The sequence below is a fragment of the Musca vetustissima genome, unplaced genomic scaffold (assembly GCF_032173495.1).
Source record: "Musca vetustissima isolate MV318-11 ecotype Yass unplaced genomic scaffold, APGP_CSIRO_Mvet_v1 utg108714, whole genome shotgun sequence".
Lineage (NCBI taxonomy): Eukaryota > Metazoa > Arthropoda > Insecta > Diptera > Muscidae > Musca > Musca vetustissima.
Window position 1 is genome coordinate 13,409 of NW_026886370.1, and position 24,247 is coordinate 37,655.

Sequence of the window (24,247 nt, forward strand, 5' to 3'; positions counted from 1 at the left end):
TATCGCATCCAGAGGAGCGACAGTCCCAGGTCGAAGATGAAAGTTGTACATTTGGAGCGGCTGACCCCCTACGGAACGGGAACTGTGCCTATTCGGGACGAACAGGCTTAAGCGGGGGGCAATGTTACGAATATAACTTTAGATTTAAGTTAATTTAGATGAATTCCGTTAATTTATGAATTGAATTGTAACGTAAATTTCTACTACGCAGTTTATTCGAATAACTTCACAACAACTACTGCATAGATTTTTCTACATCCTTCCATTTCCTCTTTCATTTTCTATTTTGTTATTGACGTACAATTCTTGTTAAAGGTCATCATTGATGATCGCTTAATTCCTCTTTCTTTGTTACTCCCTCGCCTGTATATGTGTTGTTGTTATTGTTCACTCAATGTAATTCCTCTTTCTTTGTTACTCCCTCGCCTGTATGTGTTGTTATTGTTCACTCAATGTAAGTTTGTATGTGTTTGTTGCATTGGTAGATTGTTCGTAATCTAGGTGTTACCAGATCGTCTAGAAACTTCTGTAGCGACAGGCAAGGCTCATATAAATAGGGGAAAGGGCAAGGCAGTTAGTCAGTTGTGTATCAGATCGCGAATTGAAATCGTCAATTAAAGTAAAGTGCAAAGTAAAGTTGTGTCAATAAAATCATTGTAATATTCGTAATCAGAAAGAACCCGCGTTTTATTTAGTACGAACTGTATTGGGAAATAGAACAACGTCTACACGGGATTAAGTAAAATCCAAGAACGTAACAATATGCATAGAATCACTTTCTGAGTCGATTTATGCATGTCTGTCCGTCCATCAAAATGAAATTTCGGTGCCGGTTCCTTAATGGTCTTCGGAGAATTTTATAGCGACGGAATGCCTGATTTGGCATTTCCTAGTTGCCAGATGAATTCAATGGAATACGTTCAAATCTTTGAAGACAAATTATTGCCATTTTGGGAAAGCAGCAACGATGAAGGACTCGTTTTTCAGCAGGACAACGCGCCATTTCATAAAAGTCGCCATACTTTAGAATGGTTAAAATAAAAAAATATTTAAAGTATGAACTGGTCCGCATGTTCTTCCGACCAGAATGTGATCGAGAACATTGGGGGAATCTTAACTCGTTGTGTCTATGCAGAAAACCGCCAATACCAGATTGTTTTTAACCTCAAAGAAGTAATAATCGATAAATGAGAGTATGATGGATAGAATTTTTGATCTTATTGAAAATAAGGGAGGCCCCACCCATTATTGATTAATGTTATGTTATTTTATTTAAGGTTTTAATAATAATTATATATAATTTTGTAAATGTTATACAACATCAATAAATTTAAGATAGCAGAATTAGGCGAAACCACACTTAGACGACTAATCAGAGTAGAAAGGTCCGTAACAAAACATGCTAAGTCGACTTAGCCGACTTCTTACGAAATGTTTGTCCATGCTAATGTATTCTATGTCGTTTTTAGCTATAATCTGCTAGAAAATGTTAAATTTACCAAAGTTATAAACCAGTAAAACACTCAATGTTCTATCTCACACCACTCTGAAAAACTCACTTTTCAGACTTAGCATACTATTTTTCGGAGGCGTCAATATAATTAATTATAATCTACAAATTGAACATACCTATAATATCCGCAAGATCTCCTTCATTGTTTGTATATTTATTTCTTTCCTTTCGAATAACACCATCATTCTGAACAACTTCATGCTTATTAATAATATCGTTAGCGTTATTAAAATCAACATCAACCGCAGCCAGGGCGCTCGCTAGTGGTGAAGTATTATATTTTGTTTGTTTTGTTGACATTATATTGCGCCTTATTCGACATTCTTCAGACAGGAGTAAAGTAACTCTTAGTAGGTTTCCATTTCCTTCTCCGACAGCGATTACACGAGGGTGATGTGAGGCAAGCATTGGGGCAAATGCCACAACTTCTGTATCTAAGCTTTCAACTAATAGGAAGTAATCTTCTACAGATATATCCCTATAATTTATCGAAATTATTCACATTGCTTTATGAAAGTTATATTCATTACTAACCTTAGAGGAGTACGAGACCCATCTGAGAACTCTAGGTCAATATCCAGAAGACCTTCCTGATACTGTGCTGTCAATTTATGAGTAACTGCAGTTTCAGCAATATATCCATTTTCAATAGTATTATCTGGTGTTATAGTTAACTGTAGTCCTGATACAACTCGGACAGAAAGTTTTATAAGGCTTACTTTATCGCTTCCAACGCGAATCTCTTTTGTTCCAATTACGCGTCCTGTTATTGGTGATAATACCTGAAACCAGAATTTAATTTATTCAAATATTGTGAACACTTTATTAGACTTTAATGTTTACCTGTACATCAGTACGACCCATAGACTTTCCTTGTAGTATTCTACCCTTTAGACTTGCTATTTTGGGGTCAGCTACCCGCAACAAGGGCTGTACTAAATCAGTAACTCGCAAACCTGTCCGACGCGATATAAAATAGCTTATGCGACCAGAATTCTAAAAATGGAAGACAAATTAAAATAAATATTATTTTGGTTATAATCTGTAAAACATAATGAACGGAGAGATCAAACTAGACTATATCCAAATAAAGCCTTTAATTATTTCAAGATATTGTAAATGTTTGACCAGTTTTTATCATTATAAGAATGTTAGTTTCTATTTACAAGAGTGCACAAGTTGAACAAAAAAGTCATTCCCGAATTACACATTGGAATTGAATCAAATCGCAATGTTATGGCTCAATTTTAATGGTTGGGTTATAAAAAATATATCAACTAATGCTTTACAGTTAATTTAAACCCCTGGTTCTGTTTGCATTGTTTCCTACAGCGCTTTGAGTTCAGCTGTGGAACAGTTTATAGGATCTTTATACACACTTACTAGCAGCATACCAAAGTAAATAAATACGACCGACCTCGAATTCGGATAAACGAACGGCGGTTTATCGGTTAATTGAAACTAAAAATTTTAAACTAGTATTTCGGATAAATTTTCAAACACTTTACTTCGCTTAAAAGAAAATCCGGTTAATTTAAAATCAGTATAAGAGAAATACTTTTTTGTTCCAAAAACACAAATATACATGAAACGAACAGCGTTTAAGAGAAAAATATAATTTTTGTAAGGGCGACGAAATCATTAACTACGAAAAAAAAGAAGTTCTTACTCAATTCATTTTATAATATGATTTATAAATTTCGCGATTTTTCAGATATTGATTGAAAACTTCGTTAAGCGCAACAAGTTTTGCTTATCAGATCTTTTAATGAAAATCCTGCTTAAGAGAAAAAAAAACTTCTGAAATTAGGCTTAACCGAATTCGACTGTATACGCAACAAGTAGTTGTGTTTATTTAACATTTTTTCAGCACATAACTAAAAACGCGAAAAAGAAATGAAAGTTTATTTCTTTCCAAAATCCAGTAGGGAATACCACGAAATATTTGTTTGGGTGGCGTAGGGGATGATAGATACCAAGCAACGGCTCTGATTGGCTTTAACATGGCGAAGTCCAGGCTTATCTTGGTCCCTCTTTCATTTCAATTGTGGACACTGACCTATGTGGGAGCTATTTTCATCACCCCATGAAATAGTGAGCTAATATGTGCCGCGAGTTCACACATAAGAACTATAAAAAATGGGTTGAGGCGTCGGGTTAGTTGCCCACTGTCGGAAAACCCAACCTACTATGAAAAAATTAAGAAAAATAAAACCAAACCCCCCTAATGTTGACGACCCCCGCAAACGTATAAAGGACCACGATCTGCGAATCTGCACTTGGAATGTGCGCACGTTGTACAGAACAGGCGCAGTGTTCGCGTTGGCGGATGTACTCAAGAAGTACAAAGCCGACATTATTGCCTTACAGGAAATGCGATGGAAAGGGACAGGTGTAAGTAAATCAGACGATTACGCCCTGTATTATAGCTGCCGTGAAACGAGACATGAATTTGGCTGCGGATTTATGGTTAACAGGAGAATAAAAGACCTCGTCTCCAGATTCACTCCAGTAGATGAGTGAATTGCTATAATCCGTATAAAAGCGAAGTTCTTCTACATCAGTCTCATTTGCGCCCATGCTCCGACCGAAGATAAAGATGAACAGACCAAAGACATATTTTGCGAGAGCCTAGAAACAGCATATGGCCCTGGCCATGACTTTAAAATTCTGCTAGGAGATTTTAATGCAAAAATCGGAAGGGAAATATCTTTGGCCCCACCGTCGGAAAATTTAGCATTCATGAAGAAACATCCGACAACGGCATGAAATTGATTGACTTCGCGGCAGCAGAAACATGATAGTTAGCAGCACCAGATCCAAGCATCTCGATATACACAAGGCCACCTGGATCTCTCCTGATCAAGCAACGAGAAATCAAATTGATCATGTTGTGATAGGACCATTACCTTGTGGCAGCCAAGATACGCATCCGTCTTAATGTATCAGCAAAGGTGCGATCTAACACAACATGGAAACTCGACGTCGAAAAGCTACAAACACAACAGGTAGCCGAGGCCTACTCCGCTCTTCTTACCCATCTGCTTAAAGAAAGCACTTATTTTCCCGATAATAGTATAGAAGCACAATGGCAAAGAATTGCCCACTCCCTACAAACTGCAGCAAAAGCAACACTTGGGTACCAAAAACCACCACCAAGAAACCAATGGTACGATCAGGAGTGTCGTAATGCTACTGATGTAAAAAAGCGTAGCGTATAGGGCAACCCTGCAGACAGTAGCAACACGTAACGTGATGGAGAATTATCGGTAGAAAACGAGAATTTGGCTAGATGAATGCATGCTCAATGATTGGAACCTCAGCATCCTGTGTCCCGTGCACATAAAATAAGACAAGACGATGTGTGCCAACGATAGAGGAATAAGTCTCCTTCACATCGCATATAAAGTGCTATCCAGTGTGCTGCGTGAACGATTGAAGCCAATGGTTAATGACATCATCGGATTCTTATGTGGCTTCAGACCTGGCAAATCCACCATTGACCAGATTTTCACTCTGCGCCAAATCCTGGAGAATACCCACGAAAAACACATCGACACATACCACCTATTTGTCGACTATAATGCCGCATTTGACAGCCCTATTCGTTCAGAGGTGTTTAAAGCCATGTCTACGTTCGGCATTTCTGCAAAAATAATACGGCTATGCAGGATAATTTTAAGTGGCACAAGATCAGCAGTTAAAGTAGGAAAGGACCTATCGGAGCTCTTTAATACCGAGCGAGGATTCAGACAAGGTGACAGTTTGTCGTGTGATCTTTTTAACATTCTGCTGAAAAAGGTCATACGAGACGCAAAAGTGAACAGAACAGAACTCTGTACACTAAACAACACATGTTACTCGCCTACGCCGATGACATCGATATAATGGGTCGAACATTGCGAACGGTAACAGCCACCTTTGAACAAATTGAAAAGGAGTCAGCCAAAGTGGGTCTGGCAGTAAACGGCGAGAAGACCAAGCTGATGGTATCAACGCGCAAGGCGTCCAGTAGACTCGGACCAACTGTGGAACTTGAGAACTACAGCTTCGAGGTAGTTAAAGACTTTATATACCTTGGTACCGCCATAAATAAAACGAATGACATCAGTTTTGAAATTCTGAGAAGGATTGTGATGGCAAACATATGCTACTATGGTCTAAGTAAGCAGTTTAGAAACAAGGCCACCTCCCGCCAGACCAAACTCACACTTTACAAGACGCTGATACTACCCGTGCTATTATATGGATTAGAAGCATGGGTACTTGCGCAAGCAGATGAGGCAGATCTTGGGGTGTTTGAAAGAAAAATTCTCCGGAAGATCTACGGGCCGATCTGCGTCGAATGAAGCACGAGCTTTACAATTTATACGCGGACATCGACATAGTCAGTCGTATTGAGCTGCAGCGACTACGGTGGCTAGGCCATGTTGTGCGGATGAATGAGAATGCCCCAGCTCAAAGGGCATATAAAAACGAGCCTACTGATGGTTCCCGTAGAAGGGGAAGGCCACGAATTAAATGGAAAGACCAAGTAGAAAACAACATCTTGGAACGCACAGTGGAAAAAAATGCAATGCAAGTAGATGTTTTACTGCATGTTTATCGATATTTTGGATAAGAATAGATGTATATGGACAATTTTAATTATTTTATGAAAAATTTTGGCACTTTTTTAATATTAACCCACTAAGCGCCGATTTTTTTTAGAAAAAAACTTAAATTTTTAGGTGAAAATTACTATTTTGAAGCTTTTTAAACATTTTTAATAAGCAACATTTTTCGTTATAACTAATATTACTCATAAAATGGGAGCTTCTTTTAAAAATTCCGATACATTTGGAGGGTAAAAAGTGGTTTAAGGGCAAACACTATTGTTATTATATGTATCTTTATAATTCTTAATATAATATATCTAAAGCATTAAACTATATATATTTTATAAAATTTAGGCGTTACTTATTAAATACTAATCACATTCAGAATCCGAGTTTTGATCTGTATTAGTTGGTAGCATTGGATCCTCCAGTAGTTTAAGGACTTCTTCAAATAGTGGCTCACTATATCGATGGTTAAGAGATGTACTACCAGACAAACTTGACATTTTTGGATCAGAAGAAAATAGCAACCTATTGAAAAGATCCCTCATTGTTTCCTCACGACGAATTTTTCTGGTGTTCCCTGTAGTTCCGAAATTCCTTATTTCTGGATTCTATGGCTTCCTCAGACAACATTCCTATGGACAAAGCCGCACATTTAATTATATCAGCTCCATTCACTAATATTTGTGTATGCTTGAAGGCATATAGAACCAAGGATATAATTCCACGAAAAGAATAAATGTTTCCTCAGTAAGTTTTTTAAATGACTCTGCGATAATAGCATATCCACAGAACATGGTTGAAAGGATGATACTAAAATTTTTAATTAATTTTTCATCAACACCAGTTATCGACGATGCTAAGCCAGGTTGGCTAAAAAAACTCCTAGCAGTATTGCCATCGTTTGTTGTTCCGGATACTGACTTAGATGTGTCAACAATAATGTGCATTTCTTCCTTCAAATCATTAATGATACGTGCCTTCCTTTCTTCGAAAAGTGGCCGATCGGAGCTATAAATTTTCCACTTTTTCAAAACCAGTCGGTATGAAATGTGCAATATACATTATAAACATCGAATACTTGCATGTAAGGTAGACAGGCCGTATTCGAATAAATTGATGTTTGATGTTAATTACGAAATTTTGGTGTAATCATTCATTACTTTTGGTGTTGCACCGCAAATTCCACATGATTGGGTAGATGATTCCGATATTGCACTCAATAACTTGCCGTCGATTATTGTTAAATGGAAGATGTGATCCACCTCTATGTCTGGATCGTCTATTTTTGTATTTAGAATATTTCCGATTTGTTTGTTTGTTAGAAAGACATTTGGAATAAATGTATATTCAGTGCATGAACATAAAATCACTGTTTGATCAATTTTATCAACAAAATTCACAAATTTTAATTTTATTTGAACAAAACCTTAAAAAGCTTCCTACACCAAATTGGTATTTTTTTTTTAAAAAATTGCCATAAATCGGAGAGTCACAGGAAGTCGCAGGTAAAAATTTAGTATGATGTTTTAGACAGGCACACGAAAAAAATAAAACAAAAATCAACGCTGAACTCGTCTGCACTCCATACGAAACCCCTATTTTAATTGAAGGAATTTAAAAAAAAACGGACCTTACATATATTTAGCCCGAAACATCTAAATTAAAATAACTTATGGATTATATAACTATTCCATTTAATTAAAATACCAATCCTATATATCAAAAATGGACAAAATTCTATGATAATATATTCACAGAATGCACACGACCATCGCAATTTTATAGCTAAAAAATACCATTTTTAACATTGGAAAAAATATCTATTTTAAATGTACCGTTATTTCGTTCTAACTTATCAATTCGGATTATTTTATACGGACATAAGTACACTCAACACTCTACTTTAAACCCGCATTAATGTTTTAAAGTTTTGTTCAAGTTATTTTTTTTTTATTTTCTGCGCGCTAGCCCGGTAATTTTTCCCACTGTGGAACGTGTCTTCCAAATTGGTGGATTTGCGCACAAGACCGACGCGCTTGGAAATCTTTTTTAAGCACGGCGTATGGAACAACCGTTCGGTAATAAACCATTTTGAATTTATTTGACATAGTATTCTAAACAATACACACACATACACAAAGTATGTATTTTGATTTGTTGGAACCCATGGTATAATAATAGAAGGTAACAGCAAGTGTTGTTGTACAAAAAACGATACAACAACCACATGGAAATTTGTTGTTGTAAGTTCTACTAGTGTCAACTCATTTGACAGAAAAATGTAAACAAACGAACAAATTATCATCAAATTATTTTTATTTTGAAAATGAAATATTTTCGAATCCTCAGAATAAAAATTGAAAATCATGAATGAAAATCTTTCAAATTTATATTTCTATGGCTTCCACATCTTTCCTATAATTGAGCCATTGCCACATATATGTGTAACACATATGAAAATGCAGGGAATAGCGAGTTATTCCTTGAAGAAAGATTTGCTTCCTGAAACTTCCCAGCAGGCAGATTGAGTAAATTGAATACGGGAGCACATTGAATAAAGAACAATTTCAAATTGTATGCGTTCCCAATTTTCCTGTTGGGTGATTTTTAAAAACATAATTTGTCAAATTCATATTGACACTAGTATTACGATGGAATCAAATCAGCTGGGATTTGCTGTTACCTTTTATAATTGTACCATGGTTGGAACCAAGGTGTATTTAATAAGGTGTAAGTGACAATCATATGGTTTCAAACTTTTTTCTTTTTTGTTTGTAAAGTAAATTGTCAAAAACATTTTCAATAACATTTCGATTTCAAAAATGGTCTTTAAATTTAGGCTTTTTTATAATAAAAATTCAAGAAAACTTCATTCATAGAGGCGGACGGAAAGGAAACCTAAGATTAAATCCGTTATAACCACGTTCGTCGATTGGTCCACATATTTTATGTTATGTGAGGAAATTTGTCCATAAATCCCAGCTACTCATAAAATCGAGGAGATTGTGTTAGCTTATATTGGAATCGGCCCCTTGGTGCTTGTCACAATCCTCGGCGGAGGTTAAATACGCCTATGGAAAGATTTTAAACGGTCAACACAATTTCCATGATTTAGTCTTTGGCCGGGGGATTTATGTCCCTTCAATTTTCTTTAAGAAGGCAAAATTTGAAGCCACTCCATAGAAAAAATAGATTGTAATTCACAATACAAACAACATCACAAGGAGCCATGGGCTGCAGGTGGGAAACTTAAAATTTATCGCGACCAGGTCTTAAACTTTATTTTTCACTGACCTAAAACCGCTAATACCCCAAAAATACACAAATTCATAATTTATTCCTCAAAGAATAGTTCTTGACAAAAATAAATTAATAATTGTTTTTGTTTATTTTTGTCAAAAACTTATTGTCAGCATGACAATTTAATTTCTATAACAACAATGTTGTTTTTGTAAAATATTTGTTGTTGTATCTGATGCATACACCTTATTAAATACACCTTGGTTGGAACCAAGGCCTATATAAGGGTCGTACCTAAATTCATGCCTGTGCGTACGAATTTATTCGCCTCAAAAGTTAAATACATGTTTTTCAATAAATGTTACACAAATACGCATTGCGTATCAAAGTATAAAGTTGAAAATTTCAACATTGACAATGCGTATTTTGGATTTTTTGTTTTTTGAAATTTCAGTCATTGAAAAATTTGTATTTCTATAAAAAGGTTCGTTCCCGTACTTTTTGATAGTAAAGCTAGATTTTCACTCTGCGCCAAATCCTGGAGAAGACCCACGAAAAACACATCGACACATACCACCTATTTGTCGACTATAATGCCGCATTTGACAGCCCTATTCGTTCAGAGGTGTTTAAAGCCATGTCTACGTTCGGCATTTCTGCAAAAATAATACGGCTATGCAGGATAATTTTAAGTGGCACAAGATCAGCAGTTAAAGTAGGAAAGGACCTATCGGAGCTCTTTAATACCGAGCGAGGATTCAGACAAGGTGACAGTTTGTCGTGTGATCTTTTTAACATTCTGCTGAAAAAGGTCATACGAGACGCAAAAGTGAACAGAACAGAACTCTGTACACTAAACAACACATGTTACTCGCCTACGCCGATGACATCGATATAATGGGTCGAACATTGCGAACGGTAACAGCCACCTTTGAACAAATTGAAAAGGAGTCTGCCAAAGTGGGTCTGGCAGTAAACGGCGAGAAGACCAAGCTGATGGTATCAACGCGCAAGGCGTCCAGTAGACTCGGACCAACTGTGGAACTTGAGAACTACAGCTTCGAGGTAGTTAAAGACTTTATATACCTTGGTACCGCCATAAATAAAACGAATGACATCAGTTTTGAAATTCTGAGAAGGATTGTGATGGCAAACATATGCTACTATGGTCTAAGTAAGCAGTTTAGAAACAAGGCCACCTCCCGCCAGACCAAACTCACACTTTACAAGACGCTGATACTACCCGTGCTATTATATGGATTAGAAGCATGGGTACTTGCGCAAGCAGATGAGGCAGATCTTGGGGTGTTTGAAAGAAAAATTCTCCGGAAGATCTACGGGCCGATCTGCGTCGAATGAAGCACGAGCTTTACAATTTATACGCGGACATCGACATAGTCAGTCGTATTGAGCTGCAGCGACTACGGTGGCTAGGCCATGTTGTGCGGATGAATGAGAATGCCCCAGCTCAAAGGGCATATAAAAACGAGCCTACTGATGGTTCCCGTAGAAGGGGAAGGCCACGAATTAAATGGAAAGACCAAGTAGAAAACAACATCTTGGAACGCACAGTGGAAAAAAATGCAATGCAAGTAGATGTTTTACTGCATGTTTATCGATATTTTGGATAAGAATAGATGTATATGGACAATTTTAATTATTTTATGAAAAATTTTGGCACTTTTTTAATATTAACCCACTAAGCGCCGATTTTTTTTTAGAAAAAAACTTAAATTTTTAGGTGAAAATTACTATTTTGAAGCTTTTTAAACATTTTTAATAAGCAACATTTTTCGTTATAACTAATATTACTCATAAAATGGGAGCTTCTTTTAAAAATTCCGATACATTTGGAGGGTAAAAAGTGGTTTAAGGGCAAACACTATTGTTATTATATGTATCTTTATAATTCTTAATATAATATATCTAAAGCATTAAACTATATATATTTTATAAAATTTAGGCGTTACTTATTAAATACTAATCACATTCAGAATCCGAGTTTTGATCTGTATTAGTTGGTAGCATTGGATCCTCCAGTAGTTTAAGGACTTCTTCAAATAGTGGCTCACTATATCGATGGTTAAGAGATGTACTACCAGACAAACTTGACATTTTTGGATCAGAAGAAAATAGCAACCTATTGAAAAGATCCCTCATTGTTTCCTCACGACGAATTTTTCTGGTGTTCCCTGTAGTTCCGAAATTCCTTATTTCTGGATTCTATGGCTTCCTCAGACAACATTCCTATGGACAAAGCCGCACATTTAATTATATCAGCTCCATTCACTAATATTTGTGTATGCTTGAAGGCATATAGAACCAAGGATATAATTCCACGAAAAGAATAAATGTTTCCTCAGTAAGTTTTTTAAATGACTCTGCGATAATAGCATATCCACAGAACATGGTTGAAAGGATGATACTAAAATTTTTAATTAATTTTTCATCAACACCAGTTATCGACGATGCTAAGCCAGGTTGGCTAAAAAAACTCCTAGCAGTATTGCCATCGTTTGTTGTTCCGGATACTGACTTAGATGTGTCAACAATAATGTGCATTTCTTCCTTCAAATCATTAATGATACGTGCCTTCCTTTCTTCGAAAAGTGGCCGATCGGAGCTATAAATTTTCCACTTTTTCAAAACCAGTCGGTATGAAATGTGCAATATACATTATAAACATCGAATACTTGCATGTAAGGTAGACAGGCCGTATTCGAATAAATTGATGTTTGATGTTAATTACGAAATTTTGGTGTAATCATTCATTACTTTTGGTGTTGCACCGCAAATTCCACATGATTGGGTAGATGATTCCGATATTGCACTCAATAACTTGCCGTCGATTATTGTTAAATGGAAGATGTGATCCACCTCTATGTCTGGATCGTCTATTTTTGTATTTAGAATATTTCCGATTTGTTTGTTTGTTAGAAAGACATTTGGAATAAATGTATATTCAGTGCATGAACATAAAATCACTGTTTGATCAATTTTATCAACAAAATTCACAAATTTTAATTTTATTTGAACAAAACCTTAAAAAGCTTCCTACACCAAATTGGTATTTTTTTTTTAAAAAATTGCCATAAATCGGAGAGTCACAGGAAGTCGCAGGTAAAAATTTAGTATGATGTTTTAGACAGGCACACGAAAAAAATAAAACAAAAATCAACGCTGAACTCGTCTGCACTCCATACGAAACCCCTATTTTAATTGAAGGAATTTAAAAAAAAACGGACCTTACATATATTTAGCCCGAAACATCTAAATTAAAATAACTTATGGATTATATAACTATTCCATTTAATTAAAATACCAATCCTATATATCAAAAATGGACAAAATTCTATGATAATATATTCACAGAATGCACACGACCATCGCAATTTTATAGCTAAAAAATACCATTTTTAACATTGGAAAAAATATCTATTTTAAATGTACCGTTATTTCGTTCTAACTTATCAATTCGGATTATTTTATACGGACATAAGTACACTCAACACTCTACTTTAAACCCGCATTAATGTTTTAAAGTTTTGTTCAAGTTATTTTTTTTTTATTTTCTGCGCGCTAGCCCGGTAATTTTTCCCACTGTGGAACGTGTCTTCCAAATTGGTGGATTTGCGCACAAGACCGACGCGCTTGGAAATCTTTTTTAAGCACGGCGTATGGAACAACCGTTCGGTAATAAACCATTTTGAATTTATTTGACATAGTATTCTAAACAATACACACACATACACAAAGTATGTATTTTGATTTGTTGGAACCCATGGTATAATAATAGAAGGTAACAGCAAGTGTTGTTGTACAAAAAACGATACAACAACCACATGGAAATTTGTTGTTGTAAGTTCTACTAGTGTCAACTCATTTGACAGAAAAATGTAAACAAACGAACAAATTATCATCAAATTATTTTTATTTTGAAAATGAAATATTTTCGAATCCTCAGAATAAAAATTGAAAATCATGAATGAAAATCTTTCAAATTTATATTTCTATGGCTTCCACATCTTTCCTATAATTGAGCCATTGCCACATATATGTGTAACACATATGAAAATGCAGGGAATAGCGAGTTATTCCTTGAAGAAAGATTTGCTTCCTGAAACTTCCCAGCAGGCAGATTGAGTAAATTGAATACGGGAGCACATTGAATAAAGAACAATTTCAAATTGTATGCGTTCCCAATTTTCCTGTTGGGTGATTTTTAAAAACATAATTTGTCAAATTCATATTGACACTAGTATTACGATGGAATCAAATCAGCTGGGATTTGCTGTTACCTTTTATAATTGTACCATGGTTGGAACCAAGGTGTATTTAATAAGGTGTAAGTGACAATCATATGGTTTCAAACTTTTTTCTTTTTTGTTTGTAAAGTAAATTGTCAAAAACATTTTCAATAACATTTCGATTTCAAAAATGGTCTTTAAATTTAGGCTTTTTTATAATAAAAATTCAAGAAAACTTCATTCATAGAGGCGGACGGAAAGGAAACCTAAGATTAAATCCGTTATAACCACGTTCGTCGATTGGTCCACATATTTTATGTTATGTGAGGAAATTTGTCCATAAATCCCAGCTACTCATAAAATCGAGGAGATTGTGTTAGCTTATATTGGAATCGGCCCCTTGGTGCTTGTCACAATCCTCGGCGGAGGTTAAATACGCCTATGGAAAGATTTTAAACGGTCAACACAATTTCCATGATTTAGTCTTTGGCCGGGGGATTTATGTCCCTTCAATTTTCTTTAAGAAGGCAAAATTTGAAGCCACTCCATAGAAAAAATAGATTGTAATTCACAATACAAACAACATCACAAGGAGCCATGGGCTGCAGGTGGGAAACTTAAAATTTATCGCGACCAGGTCTTAAACTTTATTTTTCACTGACCTAAAACCGCTAATACCCCAAAAATACACAAATTCATAATTTATTCCTCAAAGAATAGTTCTTGACAAAAATAAATTAATAATTGTTTTTGTTTATTTTTGTCAAAAACTTATTGTCAGCATGACAATTTAATTTCTATAACAACAATGTTGTTTTTGTAAAATATTTGTTGTTGTATCTGATGCATACACCTTATTAAATACACCTTGGTTGGAACCAAGGCCTATATAAGGGTCGTACCTAAATTCATGCCTGTGCGTACGAATTTATTCGCCTCAAAAGTTAAATACATGTTTTTCAATAAATGTTACACAAATACGCATTGCGTATCAAAGTATAAAGTTGAAAATTTCAACATTGACAATGCGTATTTTGGATTTTTTGTTTTTTGAAATTTCAGTCATTGAAAAATTTGTATTTCTATAAAAAGGTTCGTTCCCGTACTTTTTGATAGTAAAGCTAGTAAAAGAGCGAACTATCAAAAATTAATCTCACATACAAGAATTGCGCAAAAAGTAAAGGAACGAAAAATAGTTAAAACATAAAGAAACGTCAAAATCAAAAATGTCATCTATTAAGGACAAAAAAAAACTACAGAAACCTAATGCACACAAAAAGTTAAACGGCGTCCATTGTGTGATTTTGATAATATTAATATTTATTGTTTATTTTTTATTTGTATAATTTAGATGAAAACATTATCGAATATTTGGAAGTGGAGTTTCCGACGGCTCCAAGTCCGGAAAGCCTTACTTGGCTGGACGCTCCCATAATGTTAATGTTTAGGCGCTCATCATCATTTCAATTTCAGTCATTGAAAAATTTGTATTTCTATAAAAAGGTTCGTTCCCGTACTTTTTGATAGTAAAGCTAGTAAAAGAGCGAACTATCAAAAATTACTCTCACATACTAGAATTGCGCAAAAAGTAAAGGAACGAAAAATAGTTAAAACATAAAGAAACGTCAAAATCAAAAATTTCTTCTATTAAGGACAAAAAAAACTACAGAAACCTAAGGCACACAAAGAAACAAAAAGTTAAACGGCGTCCATTGTGTGATTTTGATAATATTAATATTTATTGTTTATTTTTTATTTGTATAATTTAGATGAAAACATTATCGAATATTTGGAAGTGGAGTTTCCGACGGCTCCAAGTCCGGAAAGCCTTACTTGGCTGGACGCTCCCATAATGTTAATGTCTAGGCGCTCCACTCGGATCATTTTGAAATGATTACCGTAAGTAGCCCTCCTTGTGCTGACTACAGTGATATACATTTCATGTGGGGAAATACATACTTCCCGAGACATTGGCCTTGAAATTTCGGAGCATATTTTGTTTAAAACAACCTTTTCACATATGGACAAGCGCATACATGGCTATACAATCCAAATTCTTTTTTTTAAATTGTATATACATTATTATGATATATTCTTCATCTAGTTTTAAAGCACAAACCATAACCATTAAAATGATACTCATATTACCTTGCTGGAAATAGTCAAACGGCTGTTTAAAACAACATACTCTCCGAACTTTCAAGGACCATATCTCGGGAAGTATGCATTTCTATATATCACTGTAATCAGTTCACCGAGGACTACTTACTGTAAAAATGTCAAAGCGATCCAAGTAGATCCCCTGAACTTGACATAAGCCCAAGATATTTTGGGCCAATGTACACACATTGGTTAGTACGATTAACCAATAGAACTTGATGATGCACGTTCCCAACCCAGGTCTTCTTTCTATAGTATCTTCATCTGAATCTTCTGCCAGCCATTCATCTTCGCTATCCTCCAAAAGAGAATAAAAAATCTGTTTGTCCATTTTTTTAATTTCTTATTTGTTTTTTTTTTTCAAGCAAATGTGGTGCGTCTGTGCGTGTGTCCCTTTTGTTGAAGCGCTAACTTTCATGTGCTTTATTTCGGACTGTATATCTCTGGCAATCAAATGTCAAATTCATATTTTACTACATTTACTATTTCGTTCTAGGCCAAATTGGTCTTGCAGAAAATAGGAGAAGAGAACGCCATTTTGGTTTTAACTCTCTTAAATTTAATTTCAAATTGTCCTACTTTTCGGCGTAAGGGAACGCTTTTCTAGCAAAAATTGCAAAACTAGTACAATATAGTACTATATTGCAGGTTTGGGAACACAGCTAAAGTAAACATTTTCCGATCAATTCATGGTATAATAATAGAAGGTAACAGCAAGTGTTGTTGTACAAAAAACGATACAACAACCACATGGAAATTTGTTTTTGTAAGTTCTACTAGTGTCAACTCATTTGACAGAAAAATGTAAACAAACGAACAAATTATCATCAAATTATTTTTATTTTGAAAATGAAATATTTTCGAATCCTCAGAATAAAAATTGAAAATCATGAATGAAAATCTTTCAAATTTATATTTCTATGGCTTCCACATCTTTCCTATAATTGAGCCATTGCCATATATATGTGTAACACATATGAAAATGCTGGGAATAGCGAGCTATTCCTTGAATAAAGATTTGCTTCCTCAAACTTTCCCAGCAGGCAGATTGAGTAAATTGGATACAGGAGCACATTTAATAAAGAACAATTTCAAATTGTATGCGTTCCCAATTTTCCTGTTGGGTGATTTTTAAAAACATAATTTGTCAAATTCATATTGACACTAGTATTACGTTGGAATCAAATCAGCTGGGATTTGCTGTTACCTTTTATAATTGTACCATGCGATCAATTTAAAAATGTTTTCATTTATTTTCTCCGTTTTCAATTGGCACATATTCAAATAAAGTCCTTGCGTATTTGGGTAATACGAACGTCTAACAAACTCTATAAAGGTGAGAAGGTGAGTATTTTGTACGGAGCACAAAACATTAGGTACGTCCGTCCATATGGACGTACAGTGAGCACAGCTGAGTATTAAGTTTGCTGTCAAATCATATTTTGAAACCTATACATACATACAAAATTATGTTAGACGTCAAAACGAAAATATTAATATTTTGCCAACATTCAATTCAATCTTAATTTATATCGTCTTTGTGAAGCAGATTTGGACTATTTCAAGATTTTAACACTAGAAAGCCGAAGGCAGTCATTTTGACCGCTTTCCAATTTCAAGTACAAAAGCAACTGTGCATTTAATGACACTTTTTTTTTAAATTTGATGATTTTTTTTATAATAAGCGTAATTCTATGAGTTACAAAAAGTCACAAAATTTTAAAAAAAGTGTCATTAAATGCACAGTTGCTTTTGTACTTGAAATTGGAAAGCGGTCAAAATGACTGCCTTCGGCGTTCTAGTGTTAAAGAACATTTTCATGTGAATTATCTTAATAAATTATGTTGTGTTTTTTATTTAAAGGCGAAATAATTAGTTTTCGACTTGGAAACAATTAACGTTAAACTTAAGTTTTCTCTATAAATTCGCTTACTGGCCGACCTTATATAGGCCTTGAGACGTCGCGCCTTGGTCTATTTACCATTTCTCGCTGTCCAATGCCGATGTCTCTGCCACCTTCAACATCGTCATCGCTTCTTCTCACAAATGAATTCGCATAATGTTCCTTTAATTTGAAGTTTGAACATTTTTGCTTCTCTTGTCCATTTCAGAGTTTGCTAATTTTCCGACGAATGCCTTTTGATTATTTGTTTCTTCCTCTCACTTTGGCTTTGGATTCATGCAATTTCACGTATAATTCCCAGTGCTCATTGACTATAGGTCGTCCTTTTTCTCGTCTAACTTATCTATTTGGAGAATGGGTGCTCTTTTCTGTCCTTTCCTCTTTTTTTCGTCCGGTCCCACGCCACTCACACTCGCCCCAACCAACCGCGTGGGCGACCTCCCTATATCGAATGGAGAGCGAAACCCCATTGTCCGGACTATGGAGGGATTAGTAAATGGTTGGATGACCGGCTACATATTTTATCAGCCGGCAAAGACTAATATAAATATAGACATATATATATATAGTATAATACAGAATGACTCAAATATTTCAAAAACTCTGCCAGATACGCAAAAGTAATTTTATTTTTTATTTATTATTTATTTTCAAAGACTTGTTACCAGGCTATCTAGCCCATTTTGTTTGGTACAAGCAATCTACACAACATTGATTCTTATGACAAATAATATAATAATTAAAATTAAACCTAAAAATTAAAATTAATATCCCAATTACGCAAATAAAAACATATATATGCTTCACGAAAAGTAAACCTGATTCGTACTACTATAATAGCGTCCTCTCTTAAGAACACTCATTATCAGTTAATTAAAACCGATAAAAGTATATATATTTACGAAATGACAACATACAAAACATGTTATTATCTTATACAACACTTACAGTTATGTAAATATTAAAAATTATAATATGTACTAAAGAGTTAAATAATGATTCAGAAGTTTTTTTTATAACTTTTAGTACATAACGAAAAAGACTTTAATGAAGATGGTAAACAATTATAAAGACGCGCAACTCTGACATGAAATGCTTGACTTAAGTAGGAGGATAGGCGTGGAATTATGATCTGTGGCTTTCTAACAGATCTTCCAAAACTGAATAATTTGCACACAAATTCAGGTTTCATACATTTTTGTGTTCTATAAAAATGTAACAGCAATCTAATATTAATATAAGTGAAAAAAGAACACCCTAAAAACTGGATAATATACCCGGACAAGTGTTGTCGACCTTTAACAGAATATATGAACCGTACAACACTATTCAACACCCCACGTAACTTTCTCATGACAATACCTACTGTCCCAGAGTATACTTCTATGCAATACAAAATCACTGGCATAATAATAGCATAGACAACTTTAGTTTTAATATGTAATGGAAGTGATAAATTTAGATTGTAAAGCTTTCGCAGACTAAGATAAACCTTTGAAATAATTGAATTTATGTGAGCGGAAAAAGACAGTTTGTCATCCAGAACTACACCAAGGCAATTCAAGTTGTTCACAACCTCAACCTACAATGAGATTGTAATAAAATCATTTTTAAAATTTCCAAATAGCATGGATTTAGTTTTACTGGTATTTATGGTGAGATTCTTACAAGACACCCATGTAGTAATTTTATCACAAGAAGAATTAACACCGCTTTGTTGAACATTAAGTACATCTAACTCGCCTGTGAACAGAATTTGGACATCATCAGCAAACGCAAACGGACAACAGTTAGTACTCTCAATAGCATAAAACAGGTCATTAAGAAACATAACAAAAAGAAGAGGGCCCAGGGCGGATCCCTGTGGTACCCCACTTCTGACATGAAGAATATTTGACGTATTTCCCTTACAAGACACATATTGACTCCTACCAGTCATGAGTATATTAAATTACACGCAGACGAAGAAAATCTAAACATATAAAACAATTTTTCAACCAAAATTGTATGGTCTATTCGCTCAAACGCTTTTTCGAGATCTAAAGAAAGTAGGACACAACATTTATTATCGACACTACATTTTCTGATTTCATCAGGTAAACCAATAAGTGCAGAAGTTGTGTTACGATTAGGTCGAAATCCCGACTGACTATCATTTAAAAGGGATTTTTCCTCTACATATTCTTTTGATAATATTGGCATGATGGATATTGGTCTATAGCTGTTAGGACAGCCTACATCTTTCTTCAATATTGGAATAACTTTCGCAATCTTCCATGTCATCGGAAAAACGGAAGTCATAATTGATGTGTTTATTATATGTAATAAATATTGGCTGATAAAAGGGTACAATATATGCAAAAAACGTAGGTTATATCCATCGCTACCAATAGCTTTGGATTTAACTTTATTAAATGCAAATGAAAGTTAATTTATATCAATTGATCGGAAAGAAAATCCACCATAGACATCCTGAGGTACAAATGGAACTCGGTCAGCGCTCGGAAGCTGATGAGATATGAAATCGTCGTTAAGATTGTCAACATTGAGGTCTATGGGGATATTTTTGGAATTTGTAACACCATGCTTATTTAATAGAGACCAAATTTCGGAGGGTGTTTTACCATCAAACAGCTTGCCATCAATTTCTCTTTTTATTCTTCGGTAAACACTTTTGGCTTTATTGCGGCACTTGCAATAAACCCTCCAATTGTTTGAACTTTTGTCGTTCAAGTAGGCTTTATAAGCTAGATCTCGCATGGATATTCTGTACTTAATTTCATGGAATTTATAAATATCTAGTTTTTTTGAAAAAACACAAAGACGCCTTTTGAGAGGAACAGTGGAATGAGCTATATCAATGCTACTGTATAAAATAGCTAACTGTTCATCAATATTGGATGTAGCGTAAATTTCTGAAATACTACAATACTCAAGCGCTGCTAAAAGTTGTATATTATCAATAGCATCATAGTCGTAATACTCATAATATGGGTGGGTTATGGGACAAGGAAAGTTCAATGACAAAAAATAAACGAATGATGCGAAATTCCAACACAATCAAATTGATAGGAAACCTGTACAAACTCAGGATTAGACACTAAGAAAAAGTCAATTAAAGACGATGGCGAATGTGCAACATCGAAGTGTGTTGGTAACATATTATGAACAATCGACAAACATACATTGGAGCAAAAATTTCGAACATATGCAGATTTTCTCAAATCGAACAAGTTTAAATTGAAATCCCCCATGATGATAACGTTAGGGTATTGTACAACTATGTGCGCAATTTGTTGCTGAAAACAATCAATGTTACCCTTTGGTAAATATACAACACCGACTAACAATTTTACTTCGTTGATTACCAACTCCACAAATAAACACTCAGCAGTACCATAGGAATCCCCGGTATAAACCACTTTATGTTTAATCCCGCTCGCAATATATAGAGCGACCCCGCCCCCTCTGGAATACGTGGTTTCAGCCACGTCTCACGTACACCCACAACGTCTAACATCCTGCCATCTAAAATATTTCTAACTTCCTCCATCTTCATTGATTTATATATGTTGAAGCTCTGGCAATTAAAATGACCTATATTAATATTGTTTTTTAAATTACCTAATTGGGATTTTAAATATGAGTTATCATGAGATATGCGATGAGAATTTGAAACAATCATTACACAGTAAATTTATAATTAACAATAATGTCAGGGAAAAAATAAAATGAAATAGGACAAAATTAGATAAATATATGTATTATAGCAACGGTAAATAAACTAGATTTTTACTACTACTGCAGCAATCTGCTACAAATGATTAAAATCAGCATCATGTAACTATAAACGTTCTTCACTGTCTAGTAGCTCGGCGCATTGGTCAATATCTAGCCTTTTTGTAGTCTCAGCTAGATCAACAATAACAGCTTTAGGCCTATCCGCATTTATAAGTTAAAATCTTTTTATTTTTTTAGCCCTCAAGAGCTTTTTACATACAAAAAGAAGTTTGGATTCAGTTTGATTCAAATGATTATTAAGATAAACTCTGCTGTGCACAGGACTGTCAACAACATTATCAAGAAATATTGGGCCCCTTTTATGGTAATTTGCCATAAGGCAGTCTCTGGTGTAGACGGTGTTAAATTTCACAATTACTGACATTCCGCCAGAGAAATAGCAGCAATGCTGAATGTCTTGCGGCCCCAATTCAATACTACACAGGGACGCTATTTTTACTACAGAATCTCTTAGATCTTTTATTCCGTTCGGCAAACCATTTATTATGACATCCTCACGGACTAACATTATTACTTCATCCATTTTTTCAGTAATAGCCTGCAAGTGCCTATTCAATTCAAGCTTGAAACTTTCATACTGTTTCTCCATCGATGTTCTAAATTCAGAGAAACTGCTATTAAGATTCTCATATGCAGATGTTCTGCTTGTATTAGACACACTAGCAGTATCATTCGTGGATTCTTTCTTCATGCATTCGGAGCAGTTGTATTTAAATTGTTTGTTTTTGTATAAAAACGAATGTTGTTCCTTTGTAATCTTGAGACATTTAATGTGAAAGAATTTATCGCATAAGCAGCAACCAATACTAGATTGGTTAGAAGTAACAGGAGCATCACATTTGGGACAGATGTAGATTTGTTTCTTTGGAGGCATTTTTATTTTCCTTGTTTTTATTATCAATCCTGGTTTACGTTTCTCATATATATATATATATAAACAGGTGGCAACGTTGGAACTTTTTTTTTTTTTTTTTTTGTTTCGTTATTATATTTTTTTGTGTAAGCAGAATTCATAAAATGCAAATAAAAGGTTTCAACATTTATTCTCCAAACGACAGCTGATGTAAATGCGAAAATTAGCAACTGGATTAAAATCATTTAATAAACATCATCAAAATATTAATTGCGGTATAGTTGTAAGCTACAACAGATCAACGATTGTTTCTGTGATTACTGCACGCAGCGTTCTCGATGTTTTCAAATAAAAGTACGCACGATAAGGAATTTATGAAAATCTCCATTAAATGATATTAAGAACACTTTAGACTTCTTAAATTATCATTGTTGATTACTTCAAAGGCTTTCGAAAAGCACTTATTAAATTTAATTTATTTAATTTTACAGATATGCCTGATAGTCCAGGCATCAGTCAGTGATAAGCAACTATATATTTTGTTAAATATTTCATACAAAGTTCGCATTGGACTACTAGCTTCATAATATGATCTTACGAGCGGTAAATTTATTAGGATAAAGTTACGGGTAGTACGGGATAGAATATTGAAATTTATTTCACTTAATAAATTAAAGGAATCTATTAAGCAAATCTATTAACATTAAGCGACTTTTATATGGGGGAGCCTTCTTCTCTTTTAAATTTCAATAAAATTCCCAGTGTTCGGTAAATTCTGCCGATAGCCGATTTGTGTTTGTTCCTTAATTTATTGAAAATAAAAGTATAACAGCCCTACCTAAAATTCAGGTCATCCAGAAGGCGAATTCCTACAAAAATACAACCTTACGTTATTGTTGTGGCGAAAATGTCTTTTAGAATATTTCGTTTATTTTATATATTTTTTCAACGCGAAATTGAAATTAGTAACCCGCACTGATTTTTTGTTAACCATTTATTTATTTTTCACACTATTTGATACAATTTTCTTGCATTTTTACACATTTGTTTTTGAAATTGAAAAATTATTTTACATACTTTTGATAGCCAAATACGTTTTTTATGACGTTATACAGTCATCAATTACTGTGTAAACGACAGGTAAAATCTGCGGTAAAACTTCTAAATGATGACAAATTTAAATATGATTGCTTAGTTCTTAACTATTTAGTAATCGAAGTTTATGGGTTCTTCCATTGGAAAAGAAAATAATGATTCACCATAATGTTTGCTTAGAAGAAATCAAAAATATGTCAGCAATTCTCAAAACACCTAATAGTTGGGTAATTCGTCGAAAACGTACCCAACGTCTCCAAAATATTGGGTGGTACTGTTATATAAGGCTAACCTGAAACTGAGTCCATATAAATCTGTGGTGGGCATAACAAAATTGAGAGTATGTGTGGGTGAGCGTAACTGAGAATTTACCATTAAAAACGACTGACGAAAAGGGAAAAATGAGAATGCGTGTTTAATCACGGACGATCGATTAGGTTGAGTATATGCATAAGCATCCCTGATATAAACCCTGCTATGTTAGAAAAAAAAACACTTCTGCTATGTTGGGGTCATATTTTGGCCACACAAATTTTGTTGAGAGAGAGGTAGAGCATTCATAACGCTCATTTACTGTAAGATAGGCATAACTCAAAAAAAAAGATTCGTTTTAAGTTTTCAATTTACATATACATTACATAGAACAGAATAATTTCTATAGTGTCTCAATCAGAGTGTGTAAAAGATATAATATGATTTTTTTTACAAATTTTTGCAGCAAATGAGCGATATATATTAAACAAATATATATAGATGTATACACTCAGCCTGCATACCGTATGTAGTATACACCAAACTTGTCATTTGTGGGGGAGGTACCAGAGATGATGA

General features: G+C 34.4%; 1 long non-coding RNA gene across 1 annotated transcript; it reads right to left on the minus strand.

Moving 5' to 3' along the window:
* Positions 1 to 1,679: 1,679 nt before the first annotated feature.
* Positions 1,680 to 2,295, minus strand: LOC133333856 (uncharacterized). The gene is made up of 2 exons (XR_009754469.1): positions 2,048 to 2,295; positions 1,680 to 1,991 (listed from the first exon to the last, which is right to left on the minus strand). It is a non-coding gene; the product is annotated as an uncharacterized LOC133333856 (long non-coding RNA).
* Between the last annotated feature and the right edge of the window lie 21,952 nt (positions 2,296 to 24,247).